At 43.7% G+C, this 11,095-nt stretch overlaps 1 long non-coding RNA gene across 1 annotated transcript; it reads left to right on the plus strand.

Moving 5' to 3' along the window:
- Positions 1-10,425: 10,425 nt before the first annotated feature.
- Positions 10,426-11,095, plus strand: LOC137600886 (uncharacterized). The gene is made up of 3 exons (XR_011037003.1): positions 10,426-10,531; positions 10,612-10,682; positions 10,764-11,095. It is a non-coding gene; the product is annotated as an uncharacterized lncRNA (long non-coding RNA).

Below are 11,095 nucleotides of genomic sequence, written 5' to 3' on the forward strand. Positions count from 1 at the left end.
CTTGGAACTTGTCATAACATTCATAGGAGTGGAACAAAGCTAACGTTCAAAGCACTTAGCCTCACTTACAAGTGCAGAGGGAGGGTGGCCCCCAGGGGCCCCGCCTCCTGTCCTTTCTGTGAACCTCCTGCAAAACGCTGCGAGTGAAACCGTCTCCATGCGTCTCACATTTCCTCCTGACTCACTTTCTGCAGACGGCGCTCACACACATGATCACAGACGGGTGAAGGCCGTCATGCATGCATCAGCTGCTCAGAGACGAGACGCAGCTTCAGACCCAACGCCTCAGAGACGCTCAGAGGAGGAATCAGAGGAGGAGGACGACGTCTCGTCACAAATATTTCATGTCCATCTTTTTACAGGATGCAGCGCCTCAGTGCTCGCTGTTGAGAAGCTATCTGACGGAAACAAGAACAGAACGACGTCCCGTTTGTAGTCAGATCCACCAGATGTTCTGTGGGACACTTAGAAGAAGTTGTGACCCAACTTTTTTTAAGCGAAACTTGTACGTGGATCTGAAAGAGCACATCTGAAAACATTGTAATATTCGTGCCAAGGCCTTGATTTGATGCTCAAATGTAGACACCTCATTTTTTTGCTGTTGTTCTGTCTGCTTATGTGAAAGTAGAACCTTTTCTTTTTCTCCTGCTCACTGTTTTGATCTCTGAAGGGAAATTAAGAGGAGACTCTAGTTAATTATTCAATCCAATGCATGCATATATACAGTATATATTACTATGCACAGGCCTCTGTACTCTACTCAACACATGAAGACTCTCGCTTTTGTGTTTTGCGTCATTTCATGTCCCACAGGTTTGACCTGGGCTCCCACAGAACCCTCATTGAGTCAGAGACTGTGGGGTAACACCGTGACCCTGTTCATCCTCAGGCCTCAATAGATCTGAGTGGCAGGATCTGTGTGTTCTATTTACAGGTGTCACTTTCAAGTCCACACACAGAACGACATTGTTCTCTCTTTCCAGGCCTGGTGAAACCCGCTGAATGGCGCTGGCCTCCAACTCAACCAGCCCCTGTTATTCTGTTCTCTCCCGTCTTCCTTTGCCCAGTGTTCCCATCTGCTGCCAACATCTGAATTATACGCTGGAAATTGGATTTCATTGAAACTCCGGACATGTTTGATTCATGTGTTTCATGTCTTCAGTACTTCATGTCGCACTAGAGAGATGGACGGTTTGTCCAGGATCAGATCATTACATTTAAGTCTTCACGTCTGGTTAGTGTTTGTTCCAGGTGAAGGTTTGAGCAACCTAAACTAACGACAGACAAACAATCTGTATTTTTGGATGAGGCGCTTCATGTTTTATCATGATGCTGCATCCTTTGGATGAATCGTTTGGTGCTGCATGAAGCTGGTGCTGAACCTTCATTCACTTTGCTAAAAACAAACGAAAAAAAAAAAATGTCTTCAAACATTTCTGGTCTGAAACCATTTCCACCAGTGATTCACATGATCAGCTGACAGCCCTGCTGTACACCAGACAGTCCACAATCCAAAGGTACAGCATTAGGTTTCCATTATTTAAAAAGTAAAATTAATGTAAATGTATGAAAGTTTTTGTGTGAACACCTAACGGACCACCCTAGTGATTTTCTGTACCTCCAGGATGAATAGATAGATAGATAGATAGATAGATAGATAGATAGATAGATAGATAGATAGATAGATAGATAGATAGATAGATAGATAGATAGATACTTTATTAATCCCGGAGGAATGTGTATATATCCACTGCTCAGGCATTACATAACGAATAAATACTGGATAAACACCAGGAGAAAAGGAAACACTGACATCACAGGACATACCACAAGACATACACTACACTAACAGACACAGCACTAACAGGACTTATATACTAAACTATAACTAAAATATAAACAGTATAAAATTAAATTAAAACATAAACAGTATAAAATTAAAATATAAACAGTATTAAATTGAATTAAAATATAAAACAGTATAAAATAAAAAATAAAAAAATATTAACAGTATAAAATTAAATTAAATTGAATCCATTCAACCGTGTGCTGACCTCCCCACCTCCCCCCCGCTCCTCCTGAGAGAGTCATTGTACCCCCTGATGGCACGGGGCACGAAGGAGGACCTCAGCCTCTCTGTGGAGGCACTGTGTGACAGCAGTCTGCCGCTGAAGGTGCTTCTCTGCTGGGAGAAGGTGGTGTGCAGGGGGTGCCTGGTGTTGTTCATGATGGCCTTAATTTTAGACATGGTCCTGCTCTCCAGAAGCATATCCACAGAGTCCAGGCTCAGCCCGACCACTGAGCCCGCTCTGCGGATGAGTCTGTTCAGACGGTCCATATCTCTTTTCCTGGCCCCCCCACCCCAACACACAATGGCGTATGACAGCACACTGGAGACTACGGACTGATAGAACATGAGAAGGAGCTTAGGACAGATGTTGAAGGAGGCCAGCCTCCTTAGGAAGTACATCCTGCTCTGCCCCTTCTTGTACACACAGTTGGAGTTGAGTGACCAGTCCAGTCTGCTGTCTAGCTGCAGTCCCAGGTACTGATAGTTTTCTACCACCTCCACCTCACTGCCCTCCATGATCACCGGCTGTGGAGAGGGAGGTGCCCGCCGGAAATCCAGCACCATCTCCTTGGTCTTGGAGACGTTGAGCTGGAGCTGGTTCTGTTGGCACCACTCCACAAAGTCAGCCACCAATGCCCTGTACCCCCCCTCATCACCCTCCCGGATACATGCCACTATCGCGGTGTCATCAGAGTACTTCTGTATGTGGCATGTATCCGAGTTGTGCTTGAAGTCTGATGTGTAGAGGGTGAAGAGAATGGGGGATAGAACGGTCCCCTGTGGCGCCCCCGTGCTGCTGGTCACCATAGAAGACAAACAGTCCCCCATACGGACGTACTGGGGTCTGTCCGTTAGGTAGTCCGTAATCCAGCTCACGAGGTAGGGGTCCACAGCCATGGAGGTCAGTTTATCCTGCAGGAGCCGGGGCTGGATGGTGCTGAAGGCACTTGAAAAGTCAAAGAAGAGCACTCTGACGGCACAGCCCCCGGCGTCCAGGTAGGAGAGTATGCGGTGGAGGAGGTACAAGACAGTGGAGGAGGTACAAGACAGTGATATATAACATTTTAATATATAACATTATGTATATAACATATAACATCTTGAGTAATATATAACATAATGACAATAAAACCTATGTATCATTGCATCATCATCATCTACATAGACGGGAATGTGAGGTGTGATCGCAAGTGGTCACATGATGAATGTTGAGATGTATTATTGAACCAGGTGTGAACTGACAGACGTACAGAGCTGCAGGTGTCTTCCTCAGACTGAAACATCTTTCAACAAATCTATAATAAACAAAGTAGAATCCTGGAGAATGAAGTTGGCTCAGAGTTGAACTAGTTGGACATAAAATCTAAAGTCATGTTGTGGGAATGTTTGCTGCTTCAGGACCAGGATTACTTGCTAGAATTGAAGAAAACATGAATCGTCTCGACCAGAAGGAGACTGAAGTCAGTCTGTCAGCTGGATCATAATGTATGGAGAAGAAATGTGGGTTTCCTACTCTGCAGCTAACAGCTATTACGCTATTACATGTCTACTGACAAACAATTATTCAGTTATTCAGACTATCTTACAGTAAACCAGCAGCTAAATGTAAATGACTGTCAGGCCACATGCCCCTTCCTCTCATGAAGAAAGTTCTGTTTGCATTTTTCCCCTGAATGACACAGTTTTTATTTTATTTTCTGAACATGTTCATGTTTTTTTACTTGAAGAGTAGGCCTTCAGTTCTTTAGGCTGGGATGTCTTTAATTTACGAGAAAAATGATTATTCAGCTCTTTTTGCACTTTATTTTTAATTGTGAGGTTTGTGTGTTCTTCAATCTAACATAAAGGCTTGAAAATTATTTTCCTGGGTCTACTTTTATTTATGGTGAGGTAAAACCTAGCTGTGCACTCAGTTAAACATATACTTCATTGACAATTTCTAATAAATGATAATGTGGACATAAAGGCCGGCTATACAACACAAACTGGACTTGGGTTCGGACGTTTTACAAAGAGTAAATTTTTCTAACCGGACCTCCATGACTTTTAATTGAACACCCCTGATCTAGAAGAACTACCAAAGAGGACAGATCATAGAATTGTCTCTAGGGTGCGTCAGGCGCAGCCAAGAGGAGGAGATGATTTACCTCCACAAACATGGCAGGAAAAATAAGTAAGCCACAGCATATTCAGAGTTTAGAGGAAGAGTTCTTGTTTACCACTGTGAAAGATTCCTGCGTTTCTGCTTTGCGGTCCGACCCGCTGGCCAGGGCATGATGAGAAATACCTGTGAGTTAACGGCAGGCTTGTCCAAGCAGCAGGTTTTTGTCACGGCGCCGGTGCAAAACACCCCAAAGGCAACCAGAGCCTCATTCAGAGCTACACATGCTGGGGTTGGTATATTGATATTGATCTGTTTTCATAGTTTTCATAGTCATGAATATTCATTAATTATTAATAAGATATTAATATCTGGGGTGGTGTTAATGCCAGGCACCAGCTGATGGAGGACGCTTTGACACCTTCAGGACTTAAAATGTAGTAGAAAGATCAATAAATAACCCATCAAGAATATACAAATAGAAAATCATAAATAGGTATAGAAATAAAAGAAATAAAAAAAATAAACAGGCCTGGTTAAGTATGGGTATAGTGAATGTCTATAGTGGTTGTATTGTTTTTGGTGCATTGTCTGTGTCATCCCTCAGCTCTCCTGTTGACTTTCTTCTTCTTCATCTCCCCAGAGAGGAGTTGAGCAGTTTAATGGCTCGGGGGATGAAGGAGTTCTTCAGTCTGTTGGTCCTGCATGTTGGGGGGGTTCAGCCTCTGGCTGGTCAGGCTTCTCAGGCTCCTCTGGTTGTTGGTAACGGTGTGCAGAGGATGGCTGACATTGTCCATGATGTCCAGCAGTTTGTCCAAGGTTCTCTTCTCTGCCACCGTTGCCAGAGGGTCCAGCTTCATCCCGACCACTGAGCCGGCCCACCTGATCAGCTTCTCCATCCTGGAGAGATCCGCCTTAGTCTCCAACACACCACAGCGTACGACAGGACGCTGGTGACCACAGACTGGTAGAACATCCACAGGAGCTTCCTGCAGACATTGAATGCCCTCAGCCTCCTCAGAAAGTAGATCCTGCTCTGTGCTTTCTGGTCCAGCTGCCTCGTGTTGCTGGTCCAGCCCAGCTTGATGTCCAGCCACAAAGATATTTATAGGTCTGCACAACCTCCACCTCCTCCGTTCCTATCAGAACTGGTCTGGGTTGGGGTCTGTCCCTCCTGAAGTCAATGACCAGCTCTCTAGTTCTGGAGGTGTTGAGCTGCAGACTGTTGCTGCAGAGGCTTCATCGGATGCGATGTGAGCGCGACCAGTCGGAAGTCGTTCAGCTCGCTGGGCCGGGTCTTTTTGGGAACTGGAACGATGCACGACGAAAGGTCAAAGCTAGAAGCAGACGAAGCCATTAACCTGGACTAAGTGTACTTCTTCTCTTCCTTTGGGCTTTTCCCTTCAGGGGTCTCCACAGCGAATCAGTGTCCTCCATCTAACCCTGTCTTCTCATCCTCTTCTCTCACACCAACTACCTTCATGTCCTCTTTCACTACATCCATAAACCTCCTCTTTGGTCTTCCTCTAGGCCTCCTGCCTGGCAGTTCAGAACTCAGCATCCTACTACCAATATATTCACTATCTCTCCTCTGGACATGTCCAAACCATCTCAGTCTGGCCTCTCTGACTTTATCTCCAGAACCTCTAACATGTGCTGTCCCTCTGATGGACTCATTCCTGATCCTATCCTTCCTGGTCACTCCCAGAGAGAACCTCAGCATCTTCATCTCTGCTACCTCCAGCTCTGTCTCCTGTCTTTTCCTCAGTGACACTGTCTCTAGACCAAACAACATCGCTGGTCTCACCACAGTTTTGTACACCTTTCCTTTCATTTTAGCTGAAACTCTTCTATCACACATCACACCTGACACTTTCCTCCACCCGTTCCATCCTGCCTGGACACGCTTCTTCACCTCTTTTCCACACTCTCCATTGCTCTGGACTGTTGACCCCAAGTACTTCAAATCCTCCACCTTCTTGATCTCTTCTAGATAACCTGGATAAAGTGTACAACCACATGAAAATAAGATAAAGTTTAAGTCAGATTCATGCATATTCTAGTGACATTTATCAAGATTTTTTATTCATGGATATTAATGATTAAATGCTGTTACTACATAATACATAATTTATGGGTAGTAGAAATGCTAATAAAAAAAGAGTAATTGGATATTTTACAGACAAAGAGTTACACTGTATCACAAGCAACAGCAGATATCATTGTGCAAAATGTGAATGTTTTAATGTGAACAAAATTTTACGTCTGAAAGGTGTATATGTTTCCTTTTTTCCAGAACAAGATCTTAAGCCAGGCCACAAGTGGACCTCACCGGCCAAAGCAGGACCCTCACATATTAACGTACTACACAGCTTATGAATAACAAGATTTTTGTCTTTTTCATTTCAAGTGGGCCAAATCACTTATATTAAAAACAAATGAAAATTTCTGCAGTAATTTAATTCTTTTAAAAAGCCATTTAACTTGTTATGATCCATTTTTGAACAAGGGTGATACTGGTGTGAGGCCACAGCGAGAACATCTGATGTTGCCGACAATGGCCCCCAGTGCGCTCAGGAAGTTTGTGTGTTTGCCCAGACAAAAGAAAAATTAGAAGGAACATTGTTTGAGTGACAATAAAAGTTTAATAAAGATGATACAGGTTCACCTCGGCCTGTGTTGCTAATCAGTTCCTGGTGACACGTAAGCAGATGTAAAGTCTAGTAAAATGACCTAAACCTGTTTTTTATTTTCCCTTTTTTTTTTTTTTAAACCGACTTATAATCGAGAGCGATGTAAGCCGAGGTGTACCTGTGTTGTATAATGTCATATTGTTATATATTCATCCACATTGAAAAGAACCAATGTATTATTGTTTGTTACTGAGTGAAGAAAGTTTGTTTCCTACTTCAAGAAATTGAAATGAGTTGTGGATGAAGGATTTATTCAGGGCCAAACTACCAAATCATTTCCCGAAGCCCTTCACCACTAATCATGATCAGTGGCCTCTCATTCTTGACCAGTGGGGTCAGGATGGATTTGGTTCCAAATCTCATCCTTATTCTTTCTTCATTCTAACATGTCAAGCAGCTGACCTCACTGAGGATGTACTGCTGATGCAACGCGCATACAAATCGAACAGAGTACGTTGTCATAACAGTGTGCATTGAACTTTGACCGGCTTTCTCATACATCTGTTATAGTTTGCATGTTAATGTATTGATTATGCACACAGGTCACACAAAAACAGGCAGGAAATACTCACGATCCCTCATTTGAGCCTTCTCACAGTTTGAGCCCTGATTCAACTCGTAACCATAGAAATGAGGACAAAATTCAAACAATAAAAATTTCTAATTAGTAAAAGATGCACTTTGGGACTCAGTTGTCACATCCACGTTGGTTAGGAAGTCAGAATGACTTCAGCTTGTATCCATGGAAACATAAAAGTTAAAACGACAAAAATCCCTAAATAGCAACTTCAGAACTTGTATGTAGAAAGTTTCATGACAAATATGAGTTGCGCTCCAGAATATTAATGTTGTATAGTTGGAACCCATTTTACCAGCCCACTCAGTCTTTGTGGTGGGGATAATAGCATGTAGCACTTGAACGCATCGTCATCTGTTTAGCAGCTTCTGTCATCTGTGAATGAGCTGTGATCTGTCAGGGAGCTCCTGGCGGTTCAATCCCTGTGACAGATCTTCAGCTGAGCGGAGGATAAATACCGCAGGACATCCTGGTGTGTTTCTTGTGCGTGACAGTTTGTCCACAAGGATGGACATGCAGTAAATCCTTGTTTGAGCACTAAATACTGAGGCTGTGTGAGTGCTGGTGCCTGGTATCGAACCTCCTTGTGTTGAGGAGAGTGAATTTCACTCTATGTCACAGTGAGAATGATTTTATGTGTGACTATAAAACATCATTTGAATTATATTATGCAGAACTTTCCAAGGCGACTCAACCTGTCGAGGCCAAAGCTGTGTTATCACCCAGGGAATAGCTGCATCGTGTCTCCTGTCAGGTCTGAAGGCATCAGATGAGAGTTCATAGCAGAAAGGCTGTAATAACCACGTCACCTTATCTGCATCTGTCTGAGGTCTGGGCCGTCAGGCTACGCTAATGTAATAGCTTTACTGAATGGAGCTAGTTCAAGCAGACAAGTCGAACCTTATTTGTGCTGCACCTTCAGACCCATCATCACCCAGCACCAGTGACGCGGCAGGTGAGGCAAAACGAAAAATGGAAGGAATAAATTAAATGGTTATATTTATCCTGTGATGTGTATTATAAAGTTATTTTCTGTTTAACGTCACCAATTTTAGGTTATTTTTACTCAAAATTGCTGAATTTTCACATTTACCCCTGAAATACTGATTAGAGACCTGTGTCGAGGCACCAGCCAGTCGAGCCTCACCATGAGTTTGCGCCCATGACTCGACTAGCTGTGCTGGCGTGCTATAGTGAGCCCGGAATGCTATCTTTCTATATGTAGCTATTAAAATGTTCAAACACGTTTGCTCTATGAACTAAATTCCTATAGTTTAGCTCATGTATAGAATGTAGTGTTGTTTGTCAACAACTCTATGTGTGTAGTGTTCTTATGAGTTGAGCGGTCCTGAAACCGCTGAAAAGAGGCACTAAGTGAGGCCCGCAGTTGTCTTGCCTCATGGTAGGGGGCGCTGGTGATCCCAGAGATTCGGACGAGAATTCTTCAATCGTCGCCCGCAGAACAAGTGACAGTAAACTACGATCTGCAGTCAAGTGCAGCCATTCATTTGTTTTCTGCTCGCCTTGCCTTACTATAAAAACGGAGGATTACATATCTCGACTCAACATTTTTTCGATGCTTTTGTTCAGAAGGAGCTGCACATGGACTTCATTTATAAGTAAACTGAACATGTAAGCAAACATGTAGGTAACAACATTTTTTTTAATCAAATGTGCTAATTGTGTGTTAGTTTGTATGTGTAAATAATTCTGATCTGAGACTTTCAAAATTAATTAAATGGTGAATAAGCTAAACTGTAGGTTCATATTTTATATCTAATTATGATGGAATCAGTGCCTCACCAGCATGAACCTCACCGCACGTCACTGCCCAGCATGCACCTGTTACCTCTGGTTAAGGGGTTCAAGAAGTGTCATCACTCTTCAATGTATTCCTATCAACAGATCTGCAGGTGGCCTGAAAGGTGGATGAAAACCATCACAGAACAAAAAAGTAGATGCACATTTGTTTGGTTTTATTTAGCTTGTTCTTGAGGTCAGATATGAATATTTTCGATTTACTCTGTCTGGGGACAGCGTCCCCATTATTCTGGATACCAAATAGTTCTTTCTCTCATACAAATGATCCTGTTGGATGTGGAGACAGTCTGTACTGTGATGCTTCCCTGAGAAAAGGGACACTATTTCTGGAGCGTTATGTTGCTGCTGTCTGTTTTCAGAGCTGTGAGCTCTGCATGAGATGAGGCTTCAGACGAACTTTAGTGGAGACACATTTCTAAAAAAAAGTTGACGTAGAAAACCAAACTCTCTGCTGGTTTAGATTGAGAAAGTTATTCTTTTTTGTTTTATCAGTAGTAAATGCAGTGGTGGCATTTTACACCCAGGCCTTCAGTGATGTCCTACTTAGTCTCTTTCAAATATGAAAGATTAAATAAATAAAATGCTTGTACTCACCAAAGCAGCTGTTCAAACGGCTTATTTAAACACAAAATCTCTCCTTTCTTTCCTCAAGAACACTTTCATGACTTGGTTGTACAGTTTATCCTTGTGTTTTAATTCACGCAACAAATCCAGCAACAAACTAGCTAGTTCAGGGATCAGACACAAGAACTTCTTTTCAAATGTGCATCTGCATTGCATCTGCATAGCGCCGCCTTCTCAGAGTGAGTATCCAATCACAGGACACATACATGTTAGGAAAACGTAGGCGCAGCTAGCAGGCCTTAGAACTCCAACTCATGATCTCATGGCTATTGAATCTGTTTATGTGCCCATTTTCTCACAGTGCAGGTGTGGCAGGACAGTGCCACACCTGCACTGCCCCCCACCGTGAGGGGGCAATGTGGCAGACAATTAGCGAGTGGTTCCGTGTAAGTAGACCTGGTCGGACCCTTCTCTGTCCTTTTTCCGCTTCCTCTTCCTCCTTTACGGAGCCGACAGCTGGGCGTGGCAGCGTCTTGCGGTGAGCAGATTAAGTTGCAAAATAAGGTAGGCATGCTCGCTCTCCTCGATTTATTCAGTGTATGGACCCCGTGTTTACTCCGGTTTTGCCCCGTCCAGCAGTGTGGTGTTACTGGGACCTGGGCTGTCTCCCTTGGGCCGGTGTGCGTGCGGTGCGCTTTCTGAGGGTAAGACGCTTAGTTGTCTGCCTTTTTATATCAAGCTGCTGATGGTCTGTGTCGCGTTATGGATGATGGTTCTCTCCCAGAACCACCTCTCCTAGTCTGGGCTGCGGGCTTCCTCCTCCTGCCGCGTGCGACACCTCGATCCTGCTCTCCGGTAGGATGTTTATCTGTAACTTTTGTTATTTTGTAATGTCCTATATTCATATTTTAATTAAGTTAATTTGTTTTTTTGCAGTGCGCGGCCGTCATCGCAACTGAGAGCCTCACTGCTGTTTTGGTTCTTGGTTCCTCGTTCTTTGTTCGTCGTACTTCTTCCTGTTCCTGTGTGTCTGCTCCGGAGTTTGGCTCATCTGGAGGCTTCAGGCCCTGTTAACGGTGGTCAAGGCCGTATAATACGGCGTCCTCCAGAGTCCTCAACGTGAGCCAAGAGAGGGCGTCCCGACCCTCTCATCGACGCTGAGCCACTACCCCTGGAGGGTGGTTTTAATTAGAGGGGCAGACTCTCCCAATTTCTTGAGTTTATTCATTTGTTATTTTTTTCGTTGAATTATTATTGATCAGTTTGGT

This window comes from Antennarius striatus, chromosome 9, assembly GCF_040054535.1.
Source record: "Antennarius striatus isolate MH-2024 chromosome 9, ASM4005453v1, whole genome shotgun sequence".
NCBI lineage: Eukaryota > Metazoa > Chordata > Actinopteri > Lophiiformes > Antennariidae > Antennarius > Antennarius striatus.